We start from the raw sequence: 18,191 nt of genomic DNA on the forward strand, positions 1-18,191 counted from the left end.
GGGAGAGAAGGGCTGTGCATGATGCTAAAGTGGCAGGAGATGAGAGGTGCAGTAGGCAGTTGAGTGGGAACTTTCAACAGAATAAGAAAACGTTTTGGAAGGAGGTGAAAAGGGTGCGAAAGGGAGAGTCTGGGAAGGAAGCATGAGTAAAAGCAAAGGATGGAAGGATGTTAATTGAGATGGATGCAGTAAGAAAGAGATGGGCAGAATATTTTGAAAGATTTTTAACCCAAGGCATCCCGACGACGTATGGATACATCACCACATTTTGTCACGGTGACACCCGACGACGTATCCATACATTTTGCAATTGCGAGTTCCATCATTTTGACATTTTTCAAGTTTCACGGGTGATTTTTGGTAGGCATATGTGGGAGACCTTCCTCTACCTAACGCCAGGCGGGGATAGTGCCTGGCTCCACCTGACCACCCTCCCCCCTGCATTCCATTTTCTTGGCAACTCACCTGTTAGCAGTGACCTGGCCAGTAAAAACATGTCACACCATAGTCTCTCCAATGATGAAATTCATGGTGAAAGTGATTCCTGAGTTGGAGGATTAAGGAAGAAATAAGCCAGAGGAAGAAACAAGAAGTGATGAGGCGGTAACGTCGTAAAACAAGGTGCCATATGTTGATGTTCTTGGTGAGTGAACAACGCTTATATCGCCTATATCATTGTCTGAAAATCAATATACTCTTGTACTACATATAAATTCGTACTAAATAAGTAAATATCTAACCAGTTACAAATGGCTTGAAATAGCTACCCCTCCCACAGAAAATGTTTTCTCTTGAGACTGGCCTGAGAACATGATAACAAGGTAAAGGTACTCTTACTTCTACCGTATTTCTAAACTCAACTGAGCAGTTTTTCTCTGAATTTTTGATGTTTTTCATAAAAAGCGGAGGTTTTAGCCAAAAAAAAAAAAAAAAAAAAAAAGAACTTTTCTAAAATCTCCTGGGATTGGGGAGGTCATTGGTGAAAAATCTTCTGGGACACGGCAGGTGAAATGTAGAGGAGGAAAGGGAGGCTGAGATTGTGGCGGATGGAAGGGTGCAAGGAATAAATGTATTGGGAGGGTTGAATGATTCTTTGATCACGAAGGAGGAAGTGCAGGAGGCAGTAAAGGAGATGAAAAAAGGGAAAGCTGCAGGTATGGATGATTGTGCTGTGGAATGCCTGAAGGGTGGTGGAAAGACTATTGTTGACTGGTTAGTAAGACTGTTGAATGTGTGCTTTGTGAAATGTATGGTGCCAATTGACTGGGAAAGTGCCTGTGTGGTCCCGTTGTTTAAAGGTAAGGGTGATAAGTATGAATGTATTAGTTTTAGGGGTATAAGTCTGTTTAGTGTTGTAGGTAAGGTGTATGGTAGAGTGTTAATTAAGAGTGTTAGAGAGGGCACAGAGGGAGTTATTGGTGATAAGCAGTGTGGCTTTAGGAGAGGGAGGGAATGCGTGGATCAGGTGTTTGCTGTGAGACGAGTGTGTGAAAAGTATTTAGCGAAGGCAAGGATGTGTTTTGGGCATTCATGGATTTAGGGAAAGCGTATGATAGAACTGATAGGGAAGCTTTGTGGACTGTTTTAAGATTGTATGGACTTGATGATAGGTTACTAAAAGGGGTGAAAAGTTCTTATGTAAATAGTAGAGCGTGTGTAAGAGTGGGTAATACTGTGAGTGATTGCTTGCCTGTGAGAGTGGGGCTGCGGCAGGGATGTGTGATGTCGCCTTGGTTGTTGAATATTTATATGGATGGTGTTGTAAGGGAGGTGAATGCAGGAATGTTAGGTGGAGGTCTGAGTCTGGTGAATGTTGATGGTAGGGAGTTGAATCTGAAGCAGCTGCTTTTTGCAGATGATACTGCATTGGTGGCTGATTCAGAGGAGAGATTGAGACAGTTGGTAGAGGAGTTTGGAAGGGTGTGTGAAAGGAGGAAATTGAAAGTAAATGAGAATAAGAGTAAAGTGATGAAGTGTACGAGGTCGGTAGATGGTAGGAGGATGAATATAGTTTTGAATGGTGAGTTGCTTGATGAGGTAGAGTGTTTTAAGTATTTGGGGTCACATGTTGCTGTGGATGGAAGAATAGATGCAGAAGTGAAGTTTAGAATGAATGAAGTAGGAAAGGTTCTGGGAGGAATGAAAAAAGTGCTTAGATGTCGTTCACTTGGAATGGATGTAAAAAGGCTGTATGAGGATGTTGTGGTACCGACTGCGTTATATGGGGCTGAAACATGAAATATGTGTGTAGCAGAGAGGAAAAGTTTGAATGTAATGGAGATGAGGTGTCTGAAGAGTATGTGTGGAGTGACGCATATGGATCGAGTGAGAAATGACGAAGTGCGAAGGAGAACTGGAGTTGTTCAGGAGATGGCTGATTGAGTTGAGAAGAGAGTGTTGCGATGGTTTGGGCATAAGGAGAGAATGGATAATGAGTGATTGGTGAAAAAGATAACTAGATCTGATGTGAGAGGTGTAAGGCTGAGAGGGAGACCACGAACAGGATGGATGGACAGTGTGAAGAGAGCGCTGGATGCGAGAGGGATGTCGGTTGAGCAAGGAAGACTGGCTGTGTGTGACGGAAATAAATGGAGAGAAATTGTGAATGAGTAAATGATGACGCAGCCCTGAGGTGATATTCTTCCGCATTTGGTCTGATCAGCTGATCAGGTCAGGTGTGGGTAAGGGGATAGGTCTATTATGATGTGGCAGGAGTAAACCAGCTCTGCTGTCGGGCCCTGCTGCGGATGTCACTGGTTGCACTGCACAATTGACCCTCGTGTGGTGTGGTGCAGTGAGGATCTGTTCTTTCTCCCCTTTGGGGCTAAGATGCGAATGAATGTGTTTGAGTGGATGAGTAAATTGGGAGTGTGTCGTCCTGTCTTGGCTACCTCCCTTTCCTTGGGGAAAGCAGCCTGGGTATATAGATAGATATAACATTTATTTCTTGTTCTCTTAGTCCCTTTTCCCAATCTGTATCCTTAAAGTACTTGTTTAGGACATGATAATTGCCCTTTTTGTAGTTTAACCTCGTTTTGTAATTTTCATTACCTCTGTCATATGCTATCCTGAAATTGAAATCTCGTACTGCATGGTAGCTTTTGCTGAAAGGGGGGTAACAGATTATATTGTCAATTTCATATTCTTGTTTAGTAAATATGAGATTGTGAAAATAAATAATAAATTATTTGTACGTATGTATATATGCCATGTATTATATGTTTACTTTTATTATATCTATTAAATAAGATTGGTTCATGAATAATAAGCATGCAGTGATGAACGAATGAGTGGCACTGATACGGTGTCAGATTTATAGGTCAGTATGACTGTTTCATATAGGCTACTGTAGTTTCGAATTGTATTCAGTTTTACCTTTAGCCAGTCAACTTGTACAAAAGTTCAATATTCTTTTGGCCAGCAAAGAAACAGCACCAGTTATATCTTGTTAATAAAGGCACTTCGCAACAGACCTTTGTTGGACACTGACTAGATCTAATAATGAGTGGTCTTCTGGTCCTCTTTTTCTGGTGTTCTCCTTTACGTGTTGTATTTGAAAAAATTCCTGTATAATATCCAAGAGCTTTTGATCCTAACAACTTTCATGGGTTTTTACATCTACAGTATTGCAGTTCATATTTGTGTTAAAATCTCTTAGTATAATTCTTTCAGCTTTTTCTTCCTTTCTGCATAGTAGAGTTCATAAACACTGAACTGTCTTTTCTGTCAGGTTTTCATATTCACCTCTATCCCATGTGTTTGTCTCGGGTGGCATATATAGATTTGCCACAATTTATATCCTTTCTGATGTACTAACCTCTACTGCAACTAATTCTACTTGTGATATCTCTTATTTGGAGTATTTTCTCTATTAGTATCATAACACCTTCTTTTTTTAAAATTTCTGTCTCTTCGCCAAATATTGTACTCATTCAAATGTAAAAAGTCAAATGATGTTCTTGGGGTTAATTTTGTTTCTGTTGGACAAATAATATGAGGCTTTTTTATTGTGAGATATAGTCTCTTAGCTCTAATAATTTGGATACCATTCTATCTACATTTGAGTACATCAACTTCGCCATATCGTTCACATATTTGATACTGGTTGAGTCTACTATCTTGCTTTAATTTAGTCCCTGCGGTTTATGTGCCATTTTTTTTTTTTTTTTTTACTTACAATCCTGCTACTTTATAAATAAAAACTTACTTCTTTCTTGATCTGATCTTGCATTATTCTTTCTTCTTGCTTCTTCCCTCTTTTACTTTAGTATTCCCCATTCCTCTTGGGTTAGGCACCTTTTTATCCACTCCCCTGATTCCTAATACCTCTTCTACAGTGTTCACGCTTTGGAAGGTTACTTTCAGAGGCCTTGACTTGTTTCTCTCATATTTCCCTAATCTCTTAAATTCCTCTACATCTTTCTCACAGATTTCCTTTGATACTAATTTCAGCTTGTTCATTATAATTACCATCTCCTTGTTTTCTCTGGTGATTCTGTTCTTTATTTCTTCTTCATCTTTACCAGTGATATCTACAGATCTGTTAATTCCAGCTGTTTCCTCTATCACTCCTGGGTTCTTCCTTATGATGTCTTTCACCTCTCTTGTCATGTCTTTTGCTTCAGCCTTTTTTTTTAGCTCTTGACTTGTTTTGGCTACTTCTGCCCTTGTGTTTTGAACTTCGTCTGTGTAATTTCTCATTTCATTTGCTTGACTTATCATCTCATCAGTGGATCTGCTTTGTTCTATCAGATTACCTGGTTGTCTAATTATGTCGTTATCATTATTGTATTCCTTCAAAACTCTCTCATCGGCAACTATTGTGCTTCCCATTTCGTTCATTTACTTCCTCAGAATGTCTATTACAGCTTGTAGCTCACTATTGTTGCATCTTTTCTGTTTAATTCCTTTATTAGTTCCTCATTTTTTTCTTTTTGTTAGCATAGTTCCTTCCTTATTTCACCCAGATCCAGTTTGGAAGTCTCTTCCAGTTTATTTACTTTCTCTGCTAAGTGTGTGTGTGTGTGTGTGTGTGTGTGAGAGAGAGAGAGAGAGAGAGAGAGAGAGAGAGAGAGAGAGAATGACTGGTAGCTGCATTTTCTTATGGCCAAGTTACTACTTTTGAATCACCTTGATTTATGGAAAAGAAACTAGAACTCCACGTAATATTGTGTATTGCCGCGGATGGCCTTTATTTGGCACCACAATATTGTCTGCTCAGCACCTGTTCTGAATGTCGCCGCGCGTCCTGAGAAGTGAAGCTCCGTATCCTTTTGAAGATAGTGAGAGAAATACACTGTATGAATTGTTAAATATTATGTAAGCATGGATAACGCTAACTATATCCCGGCTTGTCCAATCGTATCCTCACTCTTTCAGATCTCGTTTCCATAGTAACAGGAAACTATATGCAATGATTCACAGGAAGCTTCGATTAATTGTTAGCATTACACTTATTGCTTGCCATTAATAACTTAATGTATCAAAATATCTGCCACATATAATTACTCCCTTATATCCTCATCAGTCATCATGTAAATTTTACGAAAGCTCTGATACACTGCGCCATCAACCGAGATCTGTTCAGCCTGGTGCTCGTGGGGGGAGGGAGGGGTCCGCCTCACAGCGTCACAACTCTAGCTAACCACGGCACAGAAGCACAGCACAAGAAGCCCTCCATGGATCTCACGACAAGAAAGCATTGCAGGGAAGGATAGTATGCATAAGGAAAATTGGCATGTCACCTACCCAAACTGCAAGGGAACTTGGAATTTTTCGATGCACGGTTTATCACTGGATATGGAGGTGGGAGGAAAATGGTAATCTCAAAGATTAGCCAAGACCTGGAATCGCTTAGAAAAAACTACCAAGAACGATCAGAGAAAACGAGCAATCATATACAATAACCCTCTCACAAACGCCAGAGCAGTAAGAAATGAACTAAATCTTCAAGTGTCGACAGAGACTACGAGAGGACCTAGGCCTACCAACCGACATCGACGACTTCGACTTCAGTTCCCATAGGAACACGCGAGCACTGGACCTGATTTCTGGAGGAGTCATATTCTTCGACGAGAAGTCTTTCTCCTCTACACTGCATGGGAGACTTCATTGCCGGAGAGGGAATCCACAAGGTAACCATTTATAAATTAATTTATTCATCTGTCTGCACATTGCAGTATAGGTGACCTGTTCTATCACCATGTTCACTGTTATTGGCCTGCTATGTCATCCTTCTCAGAGCAGTTGTTAGTGAAATGTTATGTCAACAAACAGTATTATAGAAATACAGGTCAGCAGTCTTAGTATTATTGAAAATTAACATTGACATCGTTATTGACCAGATGTCACCACATTCACGATACTGACGTGTTATATACTGTAAACATTCACAGTATTACTGACCTGTTATGTCAGCACAAACACAACATTATTGACTTACTCGTATCTCAGTACACTTAATATTTAGTATTACTGACCTCTTATGTCAACACATTCACAACACTGTACTGGCCACCATTATGTACTGAGGAAAAATAACCATCAAAAACCACTTACAAGTAATAATAAGTGGCCAGTACATTGAAACTAAAGAAGCTTATAAATATATGAAATATTAGACTATTATTAGTAATACATTTTAAAATAAATAAATGGACCTAATATAAAAGGGTGTCCACATTAACACGTTCAAGAGGCTTAGTGACTGGAGGTAGTTCCTGCTACTTCTGTTGTAAACCTTGGGTACTCTCGTGGACCTGACACTCAATACATTCTCTCTTATATAGCATGGCATCAGTTCTAAGAGCCGGCCAATAAAAGTAAGTCTTCAATTTGTCAACAGTCTTCTTAACTCCCAAATGACCAGACCGTTCATCATGTGCTGCCTTTACCAAACAGTTTGGCACAACTACAACAAAGTAAAGACTATTGTCCTTCTTTGACAGAGTGAAATAAAGCAGATCATCATGTAATGCAAATTGATTTAAAGTGGCTCTAGGATAAAGCTTCTTGGGAACTGCTCCACCCTCTAAGTAAGTGATAAGATCATTCCACCTGGACTCTTTCCTTTGCACATCCTTAAACTCATCCTTGGTCAGGCCAGGCCATGTCTCGGACTGACTGTGAACTATAGGCTGAACTGGTCTACTAAGCTGATCAACAACTACATATAAGCGCCCTTTTTTGTAATTTGTATCAAAGGTGTAGTCTCTCATGTCAATTATCCACCTGTTCATTCTGGGAGACTTAGTTTTCCTACGGAAGACGGAAACTAGAGGCTGGTGGTCTGTCATTACTGTAAAGTAAGTTCCTCACAAAAAATGAAATTTCCTACTTGCTAGCACAATGGCTAATGCCTCTTTGTCTGTGGTACTGTATCTAGTTTCAGTTGGCTTGAGTTTCTTGGAGAAATATGCAATGGTACTAAGGCTACCATCATCTTGCTGTTGCATTAAGGTTGCACCAACATCTGTAGCACTCACATCAGTATGGAAAACAAAAAGTTTACTCAAATCAGCCTTCACCAGTACAGGTGACTGGACTAAAGCTTGTTTCAGGTCTTCGGAAGCTCTCTGACATTCTGGAGTCCGTGAAAATATCTTATCCTTCTGCAACAACTGTGTCAAGGGGTGTGCGATCCTTGCAAAATTTTGAATATGTTTCCTGTGAAACCCACACATACCCCCAAATCGTCTCACCTTTACATTCTTTGGGGGTTTCATATGATGAACTGCCTCAACATTTTCTGAATCAGGGATACGCCCTTCCTCAGACAGTATGTGGCCCAGAAACTTTACGCGTCTTTGACCAAGATGGCACACTGTTACATTGAGTTTCACTCCTGGTCTGTGTAAATGGTGAAAGAGCTTATCTAGGCTCTGCACTATTTCTTCAAAAGAAGGGGTCCACAAAATGACATCGTCTAGATAGCTCTTCACCCAACCTTCCCTCAACAATGGGGTTAGCAACTTTCTCACCAATCTAGAAAATATAGCAGGACTGCAACTCACTCCAAAAGGTAAGTACTTAAATCTGTATAGTGTAATGCCATCTGTAAAAGTGGTTAAGTCTCTACTGGCCTCATCTAAGACAACCTGGTAATAGGCAAACTTAAGATCTAATTGCATAATATTTCTGGCCAGCTGCACTTTCTACCATTTCTTCCAATTTGGGAAGTGGGTACAGGTCCACCTCCAATTTTGTGTTCAATTGTCTGTAATCCAAGCATATCCTCTTTGATCCGTCCAGTTTAGCCGTGGATGGCTCTATTATGTCTCTGTCCACCATCTCATCAAGCATATTGCTGACAATTTCCTTAGCTTTCTCTAGGTAGCGATACACTGGGGCTCTGACGGGGGAATTGTGCCTAACTGCTATCTTCGCTGTAGGTCCCTTGATTTTTCCTAATTCTGACTTGTCAACCATAAACGATTCATGGTGTTGTTTTAACAGTGTCTTAAGTTGCAATTGCCGTTCCAATGTCAGATGGTCCCATTTCTTTGTTTTAAGCAACTCCTCAAGTTTTTCCTTTCTACTGGCTGTAGTAGAAACACTATCAGTATAAGGGATCAAATAATTTGAAACTTTTGCGACCATACAAGACTGCCCAAATTTTTCAATGTCATTCTCACCAAGGATCTTATAAGTTGCTACAGTGGTCCCAGGTTTAAGTACAATGTCTGCTTGGCTCTGCTTGATAAAAGGCAGATAAGCTTCTCCCTTAGTGGAGACTGTACTAGGCTACACAACAATGAATCAGCAAAACTCAAAGATGTTTGAGGAGAGATTTCCAAAATTGTGCTGGGATCTTCACGAGCTTGAACAGGCAACACACATGCTTGCAAACGTCTAACGACAAGTTCTTCCCGTTGGCGAAGATACTCAAAAGGCTGCTTAACTTAAAAAAGGCAGAGACTGAAGGAAAATAATGCATGTATGAGAAAGCAACAGTTAGGGCCTGGATAACGTGGCGTAGCAGGATACCACACCTGTATCTTCGTTGTCTCATAATATTTTGTGTTGTTTGCATCTACTTTCATCTGTTTATAGTAAATTATTGGTGAATGCACTCCGCTGCCCATCACAATGTGGTTTCTTCATCCATATAAAATAATTGCAACATATATAACCATCAGCACAGCTACTGTGGGAATCAGCATTATATTAACAATCATTCTATATTATAGCTCTAGACAATCCAGGAATAACATATCCACAAAACTGTCGCTGCAGTGATGATGACCAGTTGCAGCTTATATACAACTAGCTCGGGGCATTATTTGCATGATGAGGATCCGAAACAAATGAGTCGTGTTTTGACCAGTTTCACAGGACACCATGGTAACATAGTAATCTGTGTTATAATGTATTTCATGTATGTTACGAACGCATAATGTTTTGCAGGTGAATGGCATGGAAATGTTTCGAATCCAGTGTCATTAGGTTCCTCACTATTCGCCTCGTAGCTCAGTTCCAAACTACCACTCACGGTTGTCCGTTCGCCTGCCCTCTCTCTAATCCTGACTTCCACTTCCTTCCATCATGGGGGTACAGAAACTTTGGTGCGTGGGTGTATCTCCATTGGTCACTGATGGTGTCCTTCATTGTTTTTCAGTGGTCTTCCGCCTCGTGCCCAAGTCTGAGGTAGCTACTCCCATGGTACAGAGCATTGTCGCCAGCATTGTGGCCAGCTGAGCCAGTCAGGTTAGTGACTGTGGAAAATATTTTCCCTCAGAGCAGTTGCGCTCTCTACTTTTATCATAGTTGCCCTTGGTTAAAGGCAGAGGAAAACTAGAGACCGTTGTTAATAGTTCAAGCAATTTTTATAACCCAGAAATTCATGAATTAAATGCTACTGCGTTTAACCCTCGTGGAGAAATATATATTGTAAATACACGTAATTATATGGAATTTTCCACTGACCTAAACTGCGTCTGTGCATTAGATGATGTGGCGAGGATGGAAAGATTTTCGTGTAAAAGCAGATGTGGAATTAAGTTATTTACACAGTTAAAGGGAATATTTGGTTTAACTTTAGTTTAATTAAAACTAAGATTAATTTGTTAGATTCGCCCTGTACATATCATGATGTAATCTAACTGTATTTAGTACTGTAATTTATTAGTAGTTGGCAACCCACACTTCTATGAGGAACTGGGACCTGCCACGTTCACGCGCTCTGCTTCCTGACCTTGTGGAGTTAGCATTCTGTTCCTAGTCACAGTCAAGCTAGCACGTTGTACATAAGCACCTAAAGGACGCTTGATGGCTCAAGCAACTTCAGCTAAGCAGCCTCATCGTCATCGGTTATCGAGCACTCCCTCTTCACTAGCTAAGTAACCTTTACGAAATGGCCAATTCAAGGGGGGATTAGATAAGAAATTGAAGAGAAATAATTGTTGTAGGTGAATTAAGGTAGTTACAATTAACCTAACCCTATGAGACTTGTTTGAATTACTTAAGGACAACTATGGGGACGAGTAACGACCTACGAGTTGTTTATTAGGAAATACCAGAACCTCTAGAATATTTTCACATTTTGGTGTCCAGAGAGAGGGCCCCGATTTGTTTACCAGAACCCCTAAACGTTTTTCACATTTTGGGTGCCCCGAAAGAGTGAGGAGAGCCGATGTGTGCAGAGGCGTTGAATGTGTTTAAGGTTGCTTATAATGGGCATAGCTACTACCATGTTCGGTTGCAGAGGATGATGTGGGAATACGTACAGACCGAGCTCGGGGAATACGGGTGTTTTGGCAATTGAATGTGGGGATGAAATAGAACCCTAGAGGTTTAATAACCCTGGGGGATAGGTTGAAATTATAGACCTAATCCCTACACTCCTCAAAATTAAATGAATAATTAGCTGAGCTGTAATGAATATTTCGATATTGAGAGGGGGAATAAATGCAACCTTAGAGGTTTAATAACCCAGGGGGATAGTTTGCACAAATAGGACCTAATCCCTACCCTCTTCAAAATATAAAATAATCAGATCATTACTAATTTGGGGTAAATTTGTGGTTGGAATTCATAATTAAATTATTAAATTAGAATTCAGTCAACATGTCTGTTTCTTTATTGCAAAGATCTTCTAGAAGTAAGGCAGGATGGGTAACTAGAGCCATAAATGATTGTAACCAGTCGTTGGACGAAATACGTCTGTCCAAGGAGAAAATAAATAGTCTCCTAAATATCCTGAAAGATCGATGGAATAAGTATGAAGAGAGTTACATAACTTTAGAAGCGGCTATAGTAAAGGCTGAGAATAAGGAACTCTTAGAGTCAGAAACTACGAAGTTTGAAAGCAAATTAGAAGAATACTTAACTGTAGTAAAGACACTAGAGTCAAAATTAGCTGACACTGCCAGGGAAACACAAGTTGTGGCACAGCAGAGTAGAGCTGTGTTACCATAAATAACGCTTCCGGAGTTTGATGGGGAACAGAACTGGAAATCCTTCTGGGACCAGTTCAAATATTTGGTACACAATAGAACAGATATCCCTAAAGTCAGCAAACTTACGTATCTGTTAGGACAGGTCAAAGGAACACCGTATCAGCTGATAAAAGAATTACCAGCAGAAGAAAATAATTATGAGGTGGCCTTGACCATCCTTAAACAAAACTACGAAGACAGGGAGCACGTTATTACTCAGTTACTGAAGGCTCTAGTAGAATTACCCACGCCTAGACACGATTTTGATTCCTTGCAAAATTTAGAATTGCAATAAGTTGTAATTTAAAGGCCTTAGGCACTTAAGAAGATATTAAGGCATCAGATTGGGTGCTTTAAAGAATTGTGTCCTTAAAGCTTCCACCGAAAACCAAGGATGCTTTGTATGGTGGGTACCAAAAGGATAATTTCTCTTTCGAAGAGATTGAGGAAGGCTTGATGCAACTCTGTAAACATTTGCAAGGAACAGTAAAAACTACTGAGGTCAAACAGAAGACTGAAATAAAGAAAAAACCCACTAACTAGTTGGAAAAGGTAAGTCAGAGATGACTAAGTATGTGCCTAAAGAAGAGATAGGTACTTTCCTTAGCTCCTTAAAGGCTGAGGATAAAGTATTAAAGCCAAGGAATAGACATGCTCAGGATATTAAGGAAGTAAAACCTTCCATGGTAAAAGACAGGAAAGTTTGTGTATTTTGTGGTGAGCAACATTCCAGTGTATCTTGTCAACAGTATCCTGATTATGCTTCTAGAGCAGGAAAGCTTCAGGAACTGGAGTGTTGTATAATCTGTATGAACTCTGAACATACTGCCGCGGACTGTAAGACTAAATTAAATATATGTTTTAAATGCAAAAAAGATCATCATCATAGTGCTTTATGCCCTAGGATGAAAATTGAGGTTCCTAAACCTGCAAGCGTCAATATGACAATTGCAAAGGGGAATGCTCCATTAGTTATGCCAGCTGCAGTTCCCATAGCCGATGTGAAGGTATTGTTTGAGAATAGAAACCAATTAGTATGTACCCTGTTTGATACGGGTGCTCAGAAAACCTTCATTTCTGCAGACATTGTGAAGAAATTAAAGTTACCAATTATTGGCAGGGTAAATCTAGCCATTACAGGATTCTTAACAACTAAGAAAGCTCAGTCTTTTGATTTAGTTAAACCTGTAATACAATTAGGCAGATATAAACGCCGTATAACAGCAGCTGTGCTTGATAATATGGAGACAAGTATATACATAAAGGGATTGAAGGAAACCTGTGATCATCTACAAAGCTCAGAGATAAAGTTGGCTAAACGGAATGTGGAATCAGATACTGTGGATCCCATAAAAATGATAATTGGTTCTGATTATTGTGGAAGATTCCTACATAGGACTTTCAAGAAGAATAAGGTACAGTTGTTCAAGAGCCCAGGAGGTAACTTTATTATGAGTCAGTTGCCTTTTCCAAAACAAGTTAAAGGAGAGGCCAAACTAGTAGACTCAGTCTTTGTTACCCCCACACAGTCACTAATGGTAGCTAAAATAGGTGCAGAATTAGAACCTACTCAGATAAATGACTTGTTGGATGAAAATATTGAACCTGTACATAAACTGTGGGACCTAGACAGTGTAGGTATACACTCTGAGGAACCAACCCCTGAAGATAAAATAACTTTGGATTTGTATAATCAGTCTGTGGAATTTAAGAATGGACAGTATTGGGTAGGATTACCATGGAAACTAAACCATTCGGAGTTACCAACAAATTACCAAGCAGCTAAAGCTCAGTTAAATTCTCTTCTAAGAAAGTTGAGAGATAAACCAGAACATCTGATTATATAATTATGATAATATTACAAAGGATCAATTGAAGAATAAATTTATAGAAGAGGTAGACTTCCCTGTTAACCACAAAGAAGGACACTACTTACCACATCATGCTGTAAGCAAGGATTCAGCAACTATTGGCGTCTTCGTCTTGGGTCTACCCCCTAGAGGCTGTCGAAGGGAAGAGGAGGACAGCATGGGGGCCAAACCACCGCAAACCCCGCCGGCCCCTCACGAGGCTCGAGTACCTGGGAGTGGCTTCGGTCGCCCGGGCAAGTACCACATCTCCCAACACAAAACACACAACAACACCGTTTTTTCTACACAGAGAAATGACTCCCCGGCTGTCATTTCTCCACGACTTCTTCTAGCCGGGGACATTGAGAGCAACCCAGGACCCACAAACAAATACATGTGTCCAACATGCTCAAAACCTATCACGTCGTGCCGACAGACAAAGGGTTTAGTTCAGTGCAATTCCTGCAAGAACTGGACCCATTACACCTGCACAACACTTGCATCCAGAAAACATTACACAAACACCTGGACCTGCTCCTTATGCTCCTTCCCCCCACCCATCAACCCCCCTTCCAATCCTACTCCTACTTCCTTCACACCTCCACAGCCAAACCCACCGATTCTTTCCACACCATCCAGTCCCCCAGCTCCTCCAATTCCAACCCATCCTAATCCACCTCAACTCTTACCTCCATCACAACCTCCTCCTACCCCTTCCCCTCCACCCACACCACCTCCCCCCCGTGCTGCAGCTGCCAACACACATCGCACACACAACATAAACATCCTTCAGTTAAACATAGACGGCATACTCGTAAACACTAAAAAACACGAACTCACACATTTCATCAAACAACAGAACATACACATTGCCATCTTACAAGAAACAAAACTACACAGAGCACAGAAAACACCGACATTTCATAACTTCACCACCATTCGACAAGACAGGGCCGACGGCGGTGGCGGTGGACTCATCACCCTGATACACAAATACATCAACTTTGCAGATACCAGTGCACACACACAGTCACTTGTCCCCCCACATGACACCACAACAGAAATACAATCAATTAAAATACGCACTGGTAACAAATCACAGATAACAATCGCTAACACATACATTCCCTCCCCAGTCGTCCCCCACAGTACCACACAATTACTCTCCACATATACACCACATCACTAACATACCCAACATCATCCTTGGTGGTGATTTCAACGCCAAGTCGTCGGCCTGGCATGTCAACAACCCTGACACAGACAGAGGGCTGGTACTACAGTCCCAGACAGATCATTTTTTCATACTAAACAGTCTAGACCAACATACCCATATCCCACACCAAGCCCTCTTCCTCCCATCATCTCCAGACATCAAGTTCTGCTCCCCAAACCTCGCCCCCACTACATCATGGATAGTGGTCAAAACCTTAGGTTCTGATCACCTCCCAATCATCATCACTACCAAAACCAGAATCACCCCAGCTGGCCACAAACAAACATACACTAATTATAAGAGAGCCAACTGGGAGGCCTTTGCAACTGAAACAGAATATCTCGAAACACTAAACAATACACCCATCACAAACATCAACACCGCTGTGCACACTTTCAATACAATTAAACAAAACGCAGACAAAAGACACATCCCTAGAGGCAACAGAAAGAGAGACAACCCCAACTTCACACCAGAAATTCAAGGCCTCATCAGACAACGGGACACACTGCGACATTCCCCAACACCCCATACACAAGACACCATACAACAAATACAAGAACTCAACACTGAGATAAACAATAAAATATCAGAATAGCAAACACTAAACTGGAAAAATTACCTCCAAACACTTGACCACAAAACAAACATCAGCAAACTCTACAAAACACTAAACGGCATCACACTTTCCAACACCAACACCACACAATCACACGCTGCCATCACAACAACAGACACCATACCCTCAAACAAACAACACTCTCATCAATCACTTTTCACAAGCCAGCCATCTAAACCCTCATCCCGAAGACCGATGTATCATCCGACGTAAGAGACAATTCCCCACAGACCCAGACTACGCACCTTTCACCTACAACCAGACAACATAAGCAACATTCACCTTAAACACCTGGGACCACAAGGCATACAAGCACTCACAAACATATCAAACTACAGCTACTCACTCTGCATAATACCCAACATCTGGAAGCATGGCAATATCATCACTATCCTTAAACCCAACAAAGACCCCACGTTACCCTCCTCACATCGCCCCATCACACTCCTCTACACCCCCTCTAAAGTCACTGAACGACTGGTACTACTACATTCCCCTAGCCCAGTCACAACATAGTTTTAGGCCACTACACTCCACAAACACCCTTCTTACAGACCTTACACAGACAGTTTTCGATGGCATGAATTCAGCTAGGTCACCTCACAGAACACTCCTAATCACACTAGACATTAGCAAAGCTTTTGATGCCATCCCCCGCTACAACCTCACAAACAAAATACTCAACACAAACATGCACAATAACACAAAAAGATGGCTGGCAAACTACTTAGCAGGCAGATGTGCACACGTAACTTTGCCGGTCAGTCTTCTAACATCAGAAACTTCACAAATGGCGCCCCCCAAGGATCTGTTTTGTCCTCTACACTCTTTAACCTATACATGCATGACATACTCACACCCCACACACCACAGATACACATAGCTTCCTATGCAGATGATATAACACTTACATGCACGCACCAGAACGCAAACACAGCTGCACACATTATTCAGCCTTACCTCAACACACTACACGAATGGTTCACCACAAACAGGCTCAAAATAGCCCCAGCCAAATCTACAGTGACTCTTCTCACAAACTGGAGAGCAGAACACAGTCACATCCCACACCTCACCATAAACAACACTCCCCTACCACACACACACACACACACACACACACACACACACACACACACACACACACACACACACACACACACACACACACACACACACACACACACACAAAATCCTTGGTGTAACATACAATACATCAATGTCATTTAAACAACACATCACAAACATTAAAAATAAAATAACACCAAGACTCAATGCTTTGAGGTCACTTGCCCATACAAAATTCGGACACAACAAAGAAACTACCACCACAGTATACAAACAATACATACGTTCAGTGATGAATTATGCAAGCCCTGCCTGGGCTTCTAACCTCACCAAAACACACTACAACACTCTACAGACCATACAGAACAAGGCCCTAAAAATAGTCACAGGCTGCACAGCCACTACACCCACGGACCACCTACATCAAGAAACCAAAGTCCTCAAAGTCAAGGATCACCTAGACATGAGAGGCACCCAGTTTCTTCCTGTAGCCTCCACAAACCCACAACATCCACTACAGTATATGGCAGCACATCCACCCACACCAAGGAACATCAAAACAACACCCAGCACACGATACCATACACAAATACTGTCATCTCTCCCACCTCGCCCACCTCAGACCAGCTTCCAGAAGCATATCCACACTCAGATCACTCGCCGCTCCATTCAGTCACTTAAAGACAACACACAGCTGCATGCACGGCCTCCTGACATTCACCCTTCTGAATCCTATCTTCCTCGTGAGGACAGGGTCCACCTGGCCAGGCTGAGATGTGGGCACCATCCAGCCCTCTTAAACTACCAGAAGAGGCTGGATGACTCCGTCGCTGATGCCTGTCCAGGATGCAACACAGCACCCCATACTATTAAGCACATTATGGAAGACTGCATTGCACACAATCACCTACGCCAACAACACAACATACACTCTTTGAGAGCGCTGTGGGAAGGCCCGGTCTCGGCCATGGCCTTCCTAAGGGACTCGGGGCTGTTCGGCCAGACTGCCTAGGGAACAACAACTACTACTACTACTGTAGTAGTAAAGCGTCCAAGGGATCAGCTAGCTTGAACGACTGCCTATACTCTGGACCTACACTAACAGAGAAGTTAGGGAATGTGTTACTAATATTTAGAGAGAAACATTATGCTTACACAGCAGACATTAGTAAGGCTTTTCTCAGAATAGGACTGAGAGAGGAGGATACGATATTTACAAAATTCCTCTGGCCTCATGATCCTCAAAATGAGGATAGTCCATTGAAAATTTACTGTTTCCGATCGGTGCTCTTTGGCTCTTGTGCTAGTCCTTTCCAACTGTGCAACACTTCAAAGCATCATTTTGAAAATGCCAAATGCCCAGAAATTGGCCAAGCTTTTTACATGGAATGTGAATACGTTTAAATACTTGGGTAGTGTGATGAGTAAGGATGGAAGTTTGGAGGGTGAAGTGCTTGAAAGGGTACAGCAGGGAAGAAAGGTTGCTGGTTCTTTGAAAGCAGTGATAAGAAACAGGGAAGTGAGCATGGAAGTGAAAAAGTTACTACATGACAGTATTGTGATACCAACTCTAACGTATGGAAGTGAAGCTTGGACGTTGCTGGAAAGACACAAGTCAAGAGTGAGAGCAGTGGAAATGAGTTATTTAAGAGGAGGCTGTGGAGTCACATGGAGAGACAGGCTGACGAATGAGGATATAAAGGAGCGTTGTGGTGTGGATGTGGATGTGATAGGAAGCGTTATGAGGAACACACTGAGGTGGTTTGGCCATGTGGAGAGGATGGAGGGTGAGAGACTGACGAAGAGAGTGTATGTGAGTGAGGTGGAGGGGGGAAGAGGGAGGGGGAGGCCGAGGATGAGATGGAGGGATGAGGTGGAGAGGTCTATGAGAGAGGGGGATGTGAGTTGGGAGCAGGGGAGTGAAATGGCGGGGGACAGGGCAACGTAGAGGCGATTTGTTTGTGGCCACCCCAAACGGGATTGAGGCGTCTGGCAATAGATAG

At 41.7% G+C, this 18,191-nt stretch overlaps 1 protein-coding gene across 1 annotated transcript in view; it reads left to right on the forward strand.

Annotated features, from left to right (window-relative positions):
• The window catches only part of LOC145417729 (uncharacterized), a 224,527-nt gene that overhangs the window by 41,728 nt on the left and 164,608 nt on the right, over positions 1-18,191 (forward strand). The window contains exon 2 of the mRNA XM_080286329.1: positions 9,617-9,705. The gene's annotated coding sequence lies outside the window, so the exon portion shown is untranslated. The remainder of the gene's footprint in view (positions 1-9,616; positions 9,706-18,191) is intronic.

This window comes from Coenobita brevimanus, chromosome 111 (genome assembly GCF_032717465.1).
Source record: "Coenobita brevimanus isolate Jiangsu-jjx chromosome 111, ASM3271746v2, whole genome shotgun sequence".
NCBI classification, from domain to species: domain Eukaryota; kingdom Metazoa; phylum Arthropoda; class Malacostraca; order Decapoda; family Coenobitidae; genus Coenobita; species Coenobita brevimanus.